This window comes from Meriones unguiculatus, chromosome 19 (genome assembly GCF_030254825.1).
Source record: "Meriones unguiculatus strain TT.TT164.6M chromosome 19, Bangor_MerUng_6.1, whole genome shotgun sequence".
NCBI lineage: Eukaryota > Metazoa > Chordata > Mammalia > Rodentia > Muridae > Meriones > Meriones unguiculatus.
Window position 1 is genome coordinate 45516741 of NC_083366.1, and position 16105 is coordinate 45532845.

Here is a 16105-nt window from a genome sequence, read left to right on the forward strand (position 1 = left end):
TCTCCATTTTTGTTGTATTTCTCAGCTGTGATCTGTCTTTTCACAGCTGAAATGAACGGCTACTTAAATCCTGAGAGCCCAGGCTCACACCTGAAATCCCAGCTCTCAGGAGGGTGTAGTTATGAATTAAAGACCAGTCTAGGTTATAGAGTGAGACCTGAAAGACACGGAAAAGTCTCTACTGCCCCTAAGTAGTGTATAGCAGATGCTGGGTTAGGGTTGCAGCTCCTCAGGCCTGCAGCAGCCTCTTTTTCTCCCTACCTTCAGAGATGCTGTAAAAGACACGGCAGGTAAGCTGTGCAGTGGTGGCAGGCTGGTCTACAAAGTTGCAGGATAGCCAGGGCTATGTAGAGAGCACCTGTATCAAAAAACAAGAGAAAAAGAAAGGAAGGAAGGAAGGAGAAAGAAAGAGAGAGAGAAAGAAAGAAAAAAAAGAAAGAAGGTAGGTGCTTGCTGTGACCATCGGTCTGTAATTCTTTCCCTGAGCAGTTTACCAAGCACTCTAGGCTATCAAGGAGCACAGATAGTACATCCCTTAAGACGGGCACAGATTAACTAAAAGATGGAACCTTTCCCTCTTCCCCTGCCACCTTCAGGAACCAGAGACAGCCTGACTTTGCCCACATCCTGTAGAATTCTGCTAATGAGAGTTTAAATGTGAGTTTAAAATTAATAAATAAATACATAAAAGCTAGTAGAGACCTCAATTTGACAATCAAGAAGTTAGAAAAAAGAAAAAAAAAAGACCGCTGAATTTTAACACCAGAACTGGCCAGAGTTCAAGGTGCTGGTGACCTTCCAAAAGGTATTCTCCATCTTTCTCCAAATGATTCTGGTTAAATCCAGAAGCCACTACCCTAAGATATGTGAAGGCTGGACCCATGTTGGTTCACCTTTCTTAAACTTTGTATCATCAACATTTAATCAGGCACTAACACATAACACCTACCTAATGATATCTGAAGTAGAAAGAAAGATGGATGTTTAAATGGGGAAAGAGAGGGGAAGAGGGAGGAAGGGAAGGATGAATAGGTAAATAAATGAGTGGATGGAGAGAGGGATGGATGACTGGGTGGGAGAATAAAGGGGTAGGTGAAGGTGCATGGATAGATATATGGAAACATGGATGGATACATGGATAGATGGATGCATGCATGCATGGATGTGTGGATGCATAAATGGATGATGCATGAATGCATGGATGGATGGATGCATGGATGGATGAAAAGAGGGAGGGATGGAAGGATGAGTAATTGGGTAGATAGAACATCAGTCAAGAGTCCCAAGGAAGAAGAAAGTAAGTCAAAGGGAGGAAAGGAGATGACAGCAAGAATGAAGACAGAGTATTCCAATAGTATCAAGTACAGCTGGGCTTGGTGGCTCATGCCTAGGATGCCAGTATGCAGGAAGCTGTGGCAGAATGACCATGAGCTTGAGGCCACTCTGAGTTACACAGTGCGACCCTGTCTCAAAAACAAACAAATAGCACCAACCAGAGTTATGTCTGGGCCTAAAATAATAGAAGAACACAAAGGCCAGGACAAACACAGGAAGTAGCAAATTGTCAAATATGCATGATTGACTGAATTATTAAGATGGAGGGCCAGCAAGTAGCTCTCTTAGTAAAGGTGCTTGCCTTTGCCAAGCCTGAGGATATGAGATCAATCTCTGAGTCCTACATAGTGGAAAGAAAGAACTAACTCCCACAAGTTGTTCATTGGCCTGTACAAGTGTATCATGCTTCATTAGTGCAGGTAGATATGTACACAAACATACGCACGCATGTGCACACAAACACACGGTAAATGAATTTATATAATTAAAATTAAAACAACAAACAGTGGGATCATTATGGGGTGGAAGCACCAGGTGCTCAGGCTGTGAGTACTCTTCCAAGGGTCATGCTCAAACCCTCAGACCTCAGGAAGCCATGTCACCATGCCCGGAATTAGCACTACAACAAGGACAGCATCCTTCCAGCCCTTGCTGGCTGGTCCCGGGCAAACATTTGGGTGGAAGCCCAAATGATAGATATACTTAGGTATAGTAGTTTTACCATGAGAGTAACATAAGAAATTTTAATTTGGATGTAGAGTCAGGAAGAAATTGACACACACAAAAAAATAAGAAAAACATTTCATGAACACTGAGTCAAATGCTGAAATTCAGAGGGAACCAAGGTTTATTTACCCTAAAGGCAGAATTACAGGGAACTTCTCTTATCCGTGGAACTACACTAATCTACAAAATAAGAGAGGCTGGAAACATATGCTGGTAAATTCTTTGTTGTATCACTGTCACCTTTATTGTGACCACAGTGTTCAGAAGGATTTCAGAAGAGCTGTCTCCTTGGTGACATATAGCTCCTTATGGTGTCTACCACCTCTGCTGATGAGCCTTTGGACACTAACTCTAGTAGTTTGTCGCTGAGCACCTGCACTGTGATATTTTTCTTAAAAGAAGAAGACAAGATGGGAATTCCAAGAAGAGTATCAGTTTGGCATGGGGCTGAACAGAATAAGCAGTGCCCCCCCCCCCCCGGCTCACGCGTGCTCCTTGTCTCTTAGGATTTACTTATTACGTATATAGTGTTCTGCCTGCATGCCAGAAGAGGGCACCAGATCTCATTATAGATGGTTGTGAGCTACCATGTGGTTGCTGGGAATTGAACTCAGGACCTTTGGAAGCGCAGCCAATAATCTTTACCTCTGAGCCATTTCTCTAGCCAACCCCCCACTTCCACCTCTTATTTACCTCCTGGTGACACGATATGCAAAGGACTTAAAGACACACTCTAAAAGCCTTGCTCACTCATTGGAACATCTATCTAACCATGATATTGTGGGTCAGAGAGGAGGTGTGGAGAGATAGGACCAGGCCACTGTGCCTTAGCGACAACGAGGCGTTTGCACAAGACACTTCAAGTCCATTCTTCCTTCCGGAGCAGTGTTGAAAATAAAGAGCTGAAGGAGTAAAGGCACCATCCTACTATTAGACTGAGTTGAGACAGGGACCTAGACCCAAGAGAAGTGAAGTGAAGCATAGACTTCTGGTTCTAATCCTGCCCTGGGCTTTGAGAAAAGAAAAGCCCTACTCTCATTCGTGAGGGTTTATCTTCACTGACATGTTCATGGGATTTGGAATTGTGCCTATGAGCTTGTTTCCAGAAAGGTTCAATTTAAAAGCAAAGGTGCCACTCACTGTTGATTGACTTCCAGACTGAACACACCAAGGAAATAGAAAGATTGGAGCTTCAAGAGTTGGGTAGGGAACTGTGAGGATGCCTATAGCTCTTTGGATATCTGACTTAATGAAAAAAAATGAGAAAAAATAATCCCCAAATAATTGTCCATGTAACCCAGGCTGATCCCTCATGTATCCAAGGCTGACCTTGAACCTTTGACTCTTGGCCTCTTCCTCCTGAGTGCTGGAATTACAAGTGTGTGCCATCATATACTGTTCATGATTTTTTGTTTATGTCTCCTAACTACGAAGACTTTTTTTGCACTTCATATTAACTTTCAGAGTCTTTGATTAGTAAGTCTCTGGAACCATTACCTTATAAATCAAAAACATGCTGACCTGCCTGTTCTGGAATTTTCCAGCAGAGGATCAATATCATGGATATTTTCTACATCTGGTAAACCCCACGATAAATAGTTTCAAAAGAATTACAGAAGAGAGAGCCAGGGATGTAGTTCAGTTAGAGCCTGCCTGCCTGCCTGCCTGGAATAAGAAAAGCTCTGGGTACACTATTCAGCAGCTCATGATCCAAACCTGACAACACTTGCCTATAATCCTTGTACAAGTATCAAAAGTTCAAGACCATCATTGGCTACACAGCAAGTCTGAGGCTAACCTGGTATACTTGAGACCTTTGTCTCAAAAATCAATAAAAAAAAAAACAGTACAAAACATCAGCTATATGGTGACTCATATCTGTAATTCCCGCAATAAGAAGTCAGAGGCAGGAGGATTGCCACAAGTTTGAGAACAGCCTGGGCTACAAAGTAAGTTACAGGCTTACCTGAATTTCAGTGTAAAACTGTCTCAAAAATGTTAAGGCAAAGAAAATAATTTATTTAAAAAAAAAAAAAAGTCCAATCTCAAATAATTGCTCTCACATTGCTGCCAAGCTCTCCAACACTTAACCTAGACTAAATATCCTTATCTTAAGCCAAGGATTCAGTGCCTGGGAGCTGGCGTGCCTCAAGATTGTGAAAAACTGTTACTGGGATACCAAATGTTACGTGTTGCCTCATCAGAGAAGAATGCTGAGGCTTGGCCACTGCCGAGGTCACCTCCCAGGGCTGGGTCCTGCAGTTACTTTACACAGGTTACTTCTCCAAAATCAGTTTTGTGATCTTTTTATTTGGTTTTGCTTGGTTAGTTGGACGGTTTTTTTGGAAGCAGGGTATCAGGTAGCATCGGTTTGCGGCTCATCCTGCCTCAGTCTTCCAGGTGCTTAGGTTACAGGCACACATCCAACCCAACCTCACCTAGTCCTCCCCAAACACTTAAGGTGACGATCTCAAAGTACGGTAATGTCCTGACTCTAACAGCATAGACGGCTTCTCTGTGAGTTCACCGCTAGCGTTTAAACCACAGCAGAGCACACAAGTCGGTTCTGCCTGTTTGCTTTAGCAGCACCCAGCACAGTGACAGGGCCCTCCTCGGGATGCCTGGGCACCCAGCTCACTCTCTTCTGCTCTGACAACAAACAGGGACAAACATTTCCGACCCGCTGAGGTCTAAGGACTTTACGTCGCTGCAGTCCCTGTGAGTGACTCCATTTTATCCCGGGCTCCATGGTTATGCTGGGAAGTCTTCTCACGGATGTTCCTCACTCGCCAAAAAGCTAATTAAAAGCAGAGTTGTGGGGAAATTAGAACCTTCATCCATTGCTGCCAGTAACCCCAAGCCTGGCTGGCAGTTTGAATGAGAATGGCTCCACAGGTTCATGTATTTGAATACTTAGTCCTCAGTGGGTAAGCTTTTGAGATGGATTAGAAAAGTTAGGAGGTGTGGCCTAATTGGAGGAAGTGTGTCACGGGGGTTGTCATGTGCCTGTCCCCCATCTCTCTCTCTCTCTCTCTCTCTCTCTCTTCTTCGGCCCCCTCTTTCCTCCCTCCTGCAGGTCAGGAGGTAGCTAGCTCTCAGTTACTTCTCCAGTACCATTCCTGCTTGCCTGCCACCATGATCTCCATCGTAGTGATAACAGACTAACCCTCTAAAGCTGTAAGCAAGCCCCCAATTAAGTGCATTCTTTTATAAGAATCACCTTGGTCATGGTCTCTTCACAGCAGTAGAACGGTGACTGAGACACAAGCATAGAGAAGAGAGTTTCTTTAAAGTTTCCTATAATTACTGTGCCTCCCGCCAACTCAGCCCCTAGGTACGTACTCAGGAGGAAAGTATCTGTCCATGCAAAGATATGGATAAACGCTTGTGGCCGTACTATTCAAGATAGCTAAGAACTGGAAACAACTCCCACGGCCACCACCTGGTTAACAGGTCACAACGGAGTATGTCCTGGTGGTGGAATGCCACTTGGCAGGCAAATGACATAGAGTACAGATACATGCCACCAGGTGCAAGACCTCTTTAGCTCTGTGGTAAACCCCCAACGTCAAAAGACCGGTAACTGTATGAATCCATTTCTATGAAATATCTAGAGGCAGAAAGATGAGTAGTTGCCTGAGCGTAATGCTTCGGGACAGAAATTGCCAACAGGGGGTCTTTATGTGAAAGGATCTGAAATAGTGTTGGTGGCACTCACACTAACCTGTGGGGGAGCTGGGTATGATTTATTTTTGTTTGTTTTGTTTCATTGTTGTGTTTTTGTTTGGTTTGGTCTTTTTTATTTTCTTTCATTTTTTTGAGACAGGGTTTTTCTGTGTGTCCTTGGCTGTCTCACTTTGTAGACCAGGCTGGCCTCAGACTCAGAGATCTGCCTGCCTCTGCCTCCCTGGGTGCTAGGATTACAGGTGTGCACCACTGCGCCCGGCTACTAGTATGTGTTTTAAAGTATATGATATCCATGTAGCAAGCTGGTTCAGCAGGTAAATTTGCCATCTAGCCCGACAGCTTGAGTTAGATCCCAATCACCCACACAACAGAAGAAACTACTCCTAAAAGTTGTATGTTTGCCTCCACTCGAGCACCCCGACAGTGCAGGCATGCAAGCAGATACACACAAGTGTAGCTCAAAAAATACAAATAAGTGCATATAACATGGATCAGAGCTTGACCTTCCTAGCTCAGAGAGCCAAGGCAATACAAAGCACAAAGCCTCCATTAGGCACCTCAAGACAGCCCTAAGTCTAAATTCCTTCAGTAAGAGAACCAAACGCACAACAAAATAAGAATCAAGTTCTCTCTCAAGCCAAGGTCTCTGTGTGTAGACCAGGCTGCCTTCCAATTTGCTCTCCTCCTGCCTCAGCCTCTGAAGGCTGGGATTCCATGCACCTGCCACCAACACGCCCAGCAAACCCTTGCTTTGCAAGCTCTATGTTGGGAGGCTTCTTACTTGAATCCAAAAGCTTCCTGACCTAGACACACAAAGGCTGAACTCGGAATAGCAGTGGCAGCAGGTGACTCAGACATACCTCTCTTACACGGCTAGAGGAAAAACAGAATGTTTAAACCGTGTGCGGGTGGTATGGAATCTGTGTTCAGACACAGGTATGTTCTAGCAACAGTGCCCAGGATGCCACACCACAATCACTGTTCAATGTCTCTGGCATGGTGGCACACTCCTGTGATCCAGCACCAAGGAAGCAGAGGCAGGAAGGTCACAAGGTCAGATCCAGCCTGTGCTACATACAGTAGACCCTGCGTGAAACAAACAAGTCTAAGAGATGGCTCAGTTGGTAAAGTCCTTGCCTTGTCAGCATAAGGACCTGAGTGCCATGCTCAGAATGTGTGGCCCACCCCACTCCCCACAAACAAAAATTCAAAAAGGGCTGTTGTGATCTCAGCACTGTTGAAAAACAGACAAGTCTGTGGGACTGCTGGCCAAACAGCCATGCCTACCCAGGGAGTCCTAGGCCAGTAAGACACTGTCTCAAAACAGAACAAGAGGAGGCCAGGCTTGGTGGCACATGCCTTTAATCCCAGCCCAGGCAGAAGCAGGTGGATATCTGTGAGTTCGAGCCCAGCCTAGGCTCCAAAATGAGTCCCAGACAGCCAGGGCTACACAGAGAAACCCTGTCTCGAAAAACAGAGATAGACAGAGACAGAGACAGAGATGAGAATAGCTGACACCTGAGGAAAAGCATCCAAAGTTTGTTCTCTGGTCTCCATATGCACAGGCACACACATGTACCTTCATACACACACACACACACACACACACAAACACAAACAAAAATAAAACTCTCAAAAAGTTCATCTGTGTTTGAACTAGCCCTTGTCACTGGATGGCATAAACTTCCCATTGCAACATTCCCTCCAACTTGAAACCTTGGCTCCAGGGAATAACAGTTTCTGAAAATGGAGACCTAGCAGCTGAACTGCAGTACGAAAGACGTGTTTGTACTGTGAGCTGCCTGCTAGAGGCAGAAAGCTCCTGGGTTGCTTTTTTCCCCCCGAGGCCTCACCATGTTGGGGTGGGCTCCTTAGTAATGCAGCTGCTTTTGAGGCGTTTCTTCTACTTGTAAATAACTCTTTCACCCATATTCTTGTTAGCAACCCCAATAAAAAACAAAACAAAACAGCAAAACAACCCCTCATTGGTCACCAAACTGTATGTTGGTACAACTGTTACTTTGGTCTCTTGTGGGCTCCCTTTCTGAAGTAAACAGACCTCTATGTTGTGTCTCCCCTGGAAATCTATCACACAAAGCCACTCCATCTCCTATCCACTTCCCTCTCTGCTCGGCATGAATCCAAGGGCTCCCAATTCCCCTTGTTTTCCAGGTATCTTGTTGTCTCGTCCTCCCAAGCTTAAAATTGTCTTGATTCCTCCGGAAACATGTCAGAAAGCCATTCGCTTTCTCCGTCTTGCCTAACCACAGTAGGGAGCTGTCCCCTCCCTGCTTTGATGCATGTGCTGTGTGCACTTGTAGTTTTTCCTACCATCCCACGAGGTTGGAATCTAGTTCATTACTACTTTGCCCTCTTCTGTGAATGACACTAATTTGACGTTAAACAATATAGCTCTTTCTTATACTTGGGGTGACTGGACAGTCCACTTTACTTCTGAGGCTCAGTTTCTTCATGGGTGTCATCGGGTTGTCTCACTATGGCTAGGGTGAGGCCCCACTGAGAGGGCTGACGTGAAAGGTGGCTCTCTGTTTTGAAATGGTCTCACTGTGTATCCCTGGCTGGTCTGAAATTCACTATGGAGACCAAACTAGCCTTGAACTTAGAGCGCTTTACCTGTCTGCATCCTGAGTGCTGGCGTCAGAAACTGGCCCCACACCAGGTATATGAAAGTATTTAATCGTTTATAAAATACTGACAAATGTTAGTCAGGATTCATGCGGCTGTACTGTGTGTGTGTGTGTGTGTGTGTGTGTGTGTGTGTGTGTGTGTGTAAGGCCAAGCCATTTAAAAGAAAAGGCCTTCCTTTCTCATCTTCTCTCCTTCTAAATGTGGGGGGTTCTACACTTGCTCCCTTGATGAACTCATCCACCCATGGCTTTAAATAGCACTTAATTTCTCCCAACCCTATCTCTAAATGACTACCTTGAAAACATGACATATCTTAAACCGCTTAGTTGCTTTAAAGGTGGCTGAGTCTTGGGCTGGGAAGATGTCTTTCTGGGTAAGAGTGTGAGAGCCTGAATCCAACTCCTCTGAACACGTGATAGCCAGGCATGACTGTGTGCGTGGCTGCCAGCTCAGCTCTAGGTTCAGCGAGAAACCCTGTCTTAAAAGAATAAAGAGGGCCTGGAGAGATGGCGCAGAGGTTAAGAGCACTGACTGCTCTTCCACAGGGCCCTGGTTCAATTCCCAGCACCCACATGGCAGCTCACAACTGTAACTTCAAGATCTGACACCCTCACAGGGACACACATGCAGGTCAACCACTAGTGCACATAAAATAAATATTATTAAGAGAATGATAAAACAGGGTACAATGTCTTCTGGCCTCTTTGCAGGCATACGGGCAAATAGGCATGAGAGCATGCAAACACACACACACACACACACACACACACACACACACCTGGATCCTGAGGTACTTACTGGTCACCTTCATCTCCTCTTGGGCTCAGGCTAAAAGTCTCAGAAGCCTATGTATCTCTCTCTTCCTCTATTTCCCACCCACCCTACCAGGGAAACCCTCCAATTTTAGCTCTAACGTACGTGAGGATTTGGCTCTTACCCACCCCCTCTAGGCTCCTTCTGCCTTACTGTCCAAGCCACCATTCTGGCAATGGGATAAATACAGTACCTCCTAAGGGTTTCCCTGGCTCCATTTGCACCTGTTAGCTCTGACCTCAACTCCCCAACCAGAGTGACTCTGTGACAACATTAGTTATGTCAGGTCATCCACTATCTGAAACTCTTCAATGGCATCTTGTTCCCTTGGTATAAACTGCACCACTCTCGCCTTCAAGGACCTTTGCTATCTGTCCACATTCCTGTTTCCTCCCACACCTCCTCTCCATACCATGTCATGCATGCCCTCCACTCCCCCTGGCTTTGCCTTGATAAGTCAGGCTCTTGCCCCTGCCTCAGCCTGGGTCCTCTTCACCCTGATAGCAAGAGTTTCTTCCTTTCCTCCCTTCCTCACCACCCTCAAGATTACCTTCCTGACAAGGTCATGTCTGACTGGCCTACAGAAAAACAGCAGCCTCTCCCCTCCCACTCCCACCTCCTCCCCTCCCCCCGCTTCATTTTCCTCAATACCAACTTCCATCTTTGAATGTATTATTTCAGAAACTTCAGAAGTGCGGGGCCTTACTGATACTCTTCACATCCGTGTCCTGAGAGCTTGTCACATCACTGGGCACACAGACGGAACTCAGGATAGTTACAAGAAGGGATGAGGAAAGAACAGCTGAACAGCGCCGGCTTCATGATATACCTCTGAACATCCGTATCTTTGACAATAATGAACAGGTGGCTGAGGGTGTAGCTCAGTCCCACAAGAGCCAGGCCCTGTGATTAATTCCCAGGCCAAACAACAACAGACGTCTAATTTCTTAGAGATGGGTGGCATTTTAGAAGTCAGCAAACCTGGTGCTGAGGAGATGGCCTGGTGGATAGGAAAGTTTACTGTTCTTGTAGAGAACCTGAGTCCAACTCCCAGCACCCACAGGAGAAGGGAGTAAACCATCTACAACTCCTCCTCCAAGGCAGCCAGCGACCCAGCATGCTCTAGTAGTCCCCTCAGGCACATGTGTACATCAGTGTGTGTGCGCACGTAAAATTAAAATAAGTCTTAAAAAATAAAATTCCATTTAAAAAAGTTAGAGGATCTGAGAGCGTAAAGAAGAAATCAGGACCATGGAGATGATCCAGAGAGTAAAGGCACCTGCTGCCCAGTCTGACAACTTCATTGGCACCGACATTGTGGATGGAAAGAACCAACTTCACAAGCTGTCTTGGCACATACACACACGATGAACAAATAAAGGTAATTTTTTTTTAGAACCATGATTTTATGAGGAAGAAATCAAAGTAAATTTGGAAATATAAGCAGGTGCCTAGAGAAACTTCGAGCGAATCAATGAGCCCAGTGCCCAGCTCAGTGCTCAGCTACTGACCTCCCAGACTTTAAAACCAAAAGTTTAGCAGATACTTTTACTGGTGAGGTCTTGAAAGTCACCATTTGTTGACCGCACAGGTGAACAGGCAGATTTGCTTCCTACAGGAGTTTATTGGGAACACCCGGGGGGTGGGGGGGGATTCTCCTAATGCTAAGAAGATGCAGAACTAGCCAGGCTAGACACCAGTAATGTAAAAGTCCGGTAAGTAAACCTGGTAACGAGTACAGAGAAACCTTATGATGCTATTTCCAGCTAGTAGTGGCTAGTGCACAGCTGACTAAACGAACATCTACAAAAGTTTTGAATGCAACTTTTTAAAAGATGTTTTCCTACTTTTAATATTCATGGTTCATATTCTACATTACCCTGCTTTAATGTTATCGTTTCTAGGCAAATACCTGATAGTAAGTAGACTACAAATGAGAAGAAGCCATTCCTTGACATTTCTATCCAAAACTTCCTAAAGGAAAAAAGGAGAATGTAATCTCCCTCCACGTAAAATCTCACATCCAGAAGACACCACACATCCTACTGAGTCACAGATCCAGTAAATGAAAGTCCCCGGTGCGCACCTTCGTATTAGAAAGAGCCGCTGTTGTGCTGAGCACCATCTCCACAAACCCTAATTTCTCTTCAAGTAAAGAGCATTCAGTGAAAGCTGCAATCAGAAGATGTGTGAGAGTTCTTGATTTCCAGGTTATTAGCTCATGAAGCCACTGCTCTTTAGTTGACTAATGAATAAATACTTTTCTTTTTTTTTTTTTTTTTGAGGCAGGGTCGCATGTAGCTTGGGCTGGCCTCAAACTCAAACTGGTAGGAAAAGATGACCTTGAACTTCCTATCCTCCAGGTGAGTGTTGGGGTTATGGGCATGAGTCGCCAAACAAGATTCACATGGCTCATGTCAAGCACTGTGTGAACTGAGTCACATCCTCATGCACCCCAAATTTTAAAGCTATATCCAAGACCGCTCATCATTAACAACTTTCAAAGTATACAATTTGAGTAAGCCAGGGAGGTAAGATGGCTCATCCATTAAAGGCACACACGGGCTTATCACTAACCTGATGACTTGAGTTTGATCCCCAGACAATTACAAGGTGAAAGGAAAGAATCTAGAATCTATAGGCTCCTGGGAGATATCCTCTGACTGTCACACACACACACACAAAATAAATAAATAAATGTCCAAACAGAGGAGAGAATCTGAGTAAGCTAACTCTGGAGGTCACTATTATCCTAGCTGACAGACTTTTTCCCTGGGGATGAGGAGCCAACTCTTTCAAGGGTGAAGCCAGGCCCCACAGCAGCAAGCTAGCTCACAGTAATGCTTGCAAATTAACCTGCCATCCATTGGACAACAGAACTGGACAGGCCATCTTCTTAGAGAAAGGCACGCTCAAGCGCGTGCACACTTCCGTTCAAACTGATTTTGACTGTTGTAATGAATAGTTCTGTTGGGCATAGTTTGTGTTTTGTAAGCCAGTTAAGAAAGAAAGTTTGGGGCGTTCAAGCATCACTAACTCATTGAAAAAGCCAGTAAATAGTAGTACTGTCTATTAAGTTTATTAATGCTCAGCCCCTTGTTACATTTTTTTCAGACATATATGCTCTTGGAGTTCTGTTGTGATTTGCAGTGCTAGCAACTGTACCCAGGGTCTTGTGCATTCAAGGCAAGAAATCCACAACTCTGCATAGATGCTCTCCCAACAGCTCTTCTGGGTTAGGGTTCTTGCCTACTTTCAAATGACAAAACTAAGACCCAAGTCATGAAACCTGGGCAAGACGTCACAGAGATACTACCTGCATCGGACTCCAGAGCCCGAGTCCGAACCTTTGAGCCCAACACCATGTGGCCAATAAACCAAACCCCGAAATAGCAATTTCAGAAGGGTAATACTCTTCTTAAGAGTAACGCTGTCCACTCCCTGTCCAGAAAAAAAACACTCTAGCAGATCAACATTCTATGAAACACAGGGAGCACTGACTGCCCGATACCACTGTCTAGCACACTTTGCTGAAAGTCTGTTCTGCGGTACTGAACCACAGCAAAGAGAAGGAGTCTCCACTGCCAGCCCACTCCTGTTTAACAACCAGAAAATAAACTTCGCAACGAAAGCCCCATCTAAGTTTCAGGGACAGTGGACAAAGCAAAGCATCTTCAAGATGAAAAATTGCAGTTTGTTTATAGATGATGAAGGATAAGTGCAGGAGGGTTCCGTAGTCTAGTTTTACAGAAATCCCAAAATCATTCTATTTCACTCACAATGGGATACTTTTTTAAAACCAAATTCTGAGTTTTCAGAGCAAACCATTGCCTCAACAGGAGGGAAATACTGTACAAAAGTAATCCCTTATGTTACCATCAAGATGATCAGACTATTTGGTTGCATACCCAGAGATGAACAAAAATTAACTGTAAGGTATTCAAAAGAGAATATAAAATCTTGATAATCTACCATGAAGGTTAAACAAATGCTCATGCCCTATGGTTATGGCATGGCCAAACCTTCCATGCTAAGAGAACTCATTGCACTTTGAATTGACATCCTGCCATTAGAAATGTGTATATTTGGAGTCACTTGTGGATTTTGTTTACCAAAATGAACTGTCAAAATGTAAATAATAATAATGACGGAATGGAAGCCTCATACGTTCTGGTAAATAAAAGATCCACTGTGGTATTTAAGAAGAAAACCAGGCACAAATAAAATAAGGCATGGATTGTTGACCATGTTGGACACATTACTGACACAAAATAATAATAAATCTACATAAATCAACATTCATTATATGTGCAGATATTGATGGACACATGGCAAAAAAAAAATCAATAAACTTTCATCAGACACTCCCAACTCATCATTCCACTTTAGAAACTATCTACAAAACACAGTCCCTAAGAAGGAAACAAGAAGTCGTAAATCACTTGGTCAGGCAACAACTCAAAACGAGGAGACAGTTCTCCGGTGGCGTTAAGTACAAGGCCCAAAAATGATGTGCTTGTGAGTGTCTAAGAAACGTACCTTTTAGAAGTGAAGAATCCCCAGTCATCACACTGCAGTAATCCACATAATGAAAGCCTTGCCAAACATCCCAACAATTTAACCAAAGAAACTCCGAAGGAAGAAGTTGGTGGTCTTTCATCCAGGGCTAACTCCTCGGCACGTCCATGCCACTGGCTGGTAGGTATATATCCAATGGGAACAATCTGAAGGCAGATCAGTCGGAAGTACTCCGGCTAAGCATGACGGGACACTTGGAGCTGCTGGTAATGACACCTACACAATTAGAATTTATGAAGGTTAGTCCCCGGGGCCACTCTATATCCTCACTTCCTAAAAGAATAACTGTCGTCTTAATTCATCCCGGTCTTTGACGTGAAATTTCAAAGCTCCACAGCTCTGGCACCTCCTCGAGTGGTTCAACGCTCAGAAGTTACTACATTGTGTGGGTGCTCTCTGGAGTCATCTGCAGGGGGATGGGGTTCGATGTTCGCTTGTCTTGTTGAGAGTGTCTCCAAGCGCTTGAAGAGCACCTCCAGGAATTGGGAACACGGAAGAGAGTAGAGAAGGCGATAAATTACCTTAGTATTTGAACCGAATCCACAAAACGTACCTGAAGATGATGGGGCTGGTTTTGTGTTGCGGGATCAAGGCAGAGTCATATTTTAAGACATCAGACAGATAAAGCCAACATCTGTACCTTGGACAAACCCCAACTTAGGTCTCTAAGTTATCTTTTTTTTTTTTTTTTTTAATGTACGCAAAGTGAGTGGTAGTGATAAACAACTTTTGGAACGAAGTAGAAAAGCAGCCAAAGAAATTTCACATAAAGTGGAGATGTTGACTTACTGAGCAAGAACCAACAACTCGGAAGCTCTCCGAAGTTGGGAAACAAAGTTAGGAAGCCGCCCTCCACCACTAACAAACTGGAGGGAACCGCGCCGCTTCCCCGCGGAGCAGAGACGCGCAGCCGAGACGAAAGCTGCCGCTCTTTTGGGCGGGTGTGGCCGACAGAAACAAAAGGTTAAAACACAAAAGGCGGGGCGGAGGGCTAGGTCAGGGGGAGCTCTGCCGGCTCAGGGACCCCTTTCTATTCAAACTCACTGAAACAGGCTGGGGGTCGCCACCAGCGAAGAGAGGGTGGGTCCCGAAGATAGCGATAGGTCATTCCGGGTGGGTCATGAACCAAACCAGGGAGGTGAGGGGAGCGGACTCCTAACTAATGGTCCAGGCCCCATCCTCTTCATCTGCGCAACTCTTTGACAGTCTGGAACCTGTGGCTTCCTCCTTCGGACCCCAGCCCCCAAGAAAACTTCCCAGAGTCCTATCAATTTGCTGGAAACCCCTCACCACCCAAACCCTTTCTGCGTTCTATTGTTGTAAGCGTCGTGTCTCCAGAGCGCTCCGCAGACAGTGAAGTTTGAAAAACGCGTGAAGAAATTACTCCCACCTCTGTCTCTCCTGCGTTTTTTATGTGACCAAAGTCAGGGCTTGGGTGCGGGTGAGCCTGATCTAGCTCCCATCCTTATCAGAAGGGTTTCCTCCAATCTACACGCAACTGGGGGAAAGCGAGGCAGTGCCCCGTTTGGATGCCCTTCTCAGCCCCTCACCACTCCTAAGGAAGCACATGAGATGAACCCACTTAAAATAAACAAATAAAGCAATCTGTGCAAGAGCCTTAAGGAACAAAAGAAAGGGGGGACCGGGGAAAGAGATACAAGAAAAAAAGAAAAAAGAAAGAAAGAAACAGTCCAACTTGGCTACGGGATCTGTGACTTTGCCCTCGGAAGGGCTAGGAGCAGGGCGACCTGAGGGGAGCAGGGTAAACAGGACAAGCCACTCACCTTCTCCCCCCACTTCGTCGCACTTTGAAGGGACACTGTTTCCATTGTTGGAGCCTGCGAGGCGCTGGGACACTTTTGCGCAGCCTGACAGCGGAGAGAGTCGCGTTGACAAAGTTGCGAGAAAGAGATTCCCGGGCGTCCAGGGAGCGGGAGAAGGAGTTCATCAGAGTTCTCCCTTTTGTTCCAAGTCCCAGAGCAGACAAAGAGGCGGAGAGCCGCGGCAGGTTTCTCCCTCTCACCCCTTCCTCCTCTCTCCCTCCCCTCCCTCCCCGCCCCCTCCCTCTCCCCGCATCTCCCGCCCGGCTCTGAGCCTTGGTGCGCAGCTCAGGCTGCTCTGTCCCCAAGCACCAGCAACTCAGTCCCGATCCTCTCTCCTTCCACCTCCCGGAAAACTTTGCCCTGAAGATGTGGGTCCCGGTCCCTTCCCACACACCCTTTGAACACCCAGCCTTCGGTCCCCGCTCTCATGCCCAGGGGAAATCTCCAAACTCATTGTTTCCGGGAGATGCACCTCTTTGTTTGCACTTTCCCTG

The 16105-nt window shown here is 45.6% G+C and overlaps 1 long non-coding RNA gene across 12 annotated transcripts in view; it reads right to left on the reverse strand.

The window, feature by feature from the left end:
- The window catches only part of LOC132649337 (uncharacterized), a 414614-nt gene extending 398803 nt beyond the window's left edge, over positions 1-15811 (reverse strand). For 11 of the 12 annotated variants that reach the window (XR_009587757.1, XR_009587762.1, XR_009587758.1 and 8 more), the window contains exons 1-2: positions 15573-15811; positions 13750-14004 (exon numbers count right to left, since the gene is read on the reverse strand). This is a non-coding gene — a long non-coding RNA (uncharacterized LOC132649337). Of the gene's footprint in view, positions 1-13749; positions 14262-15572 lie in introns of all 12 variants that reach the window. The other variant, XR_009587754.1, reaches the window with a different exon arrangement.
- Between the last annotated feature and the right edge of the window lie 294 nt (positions 15812-16105).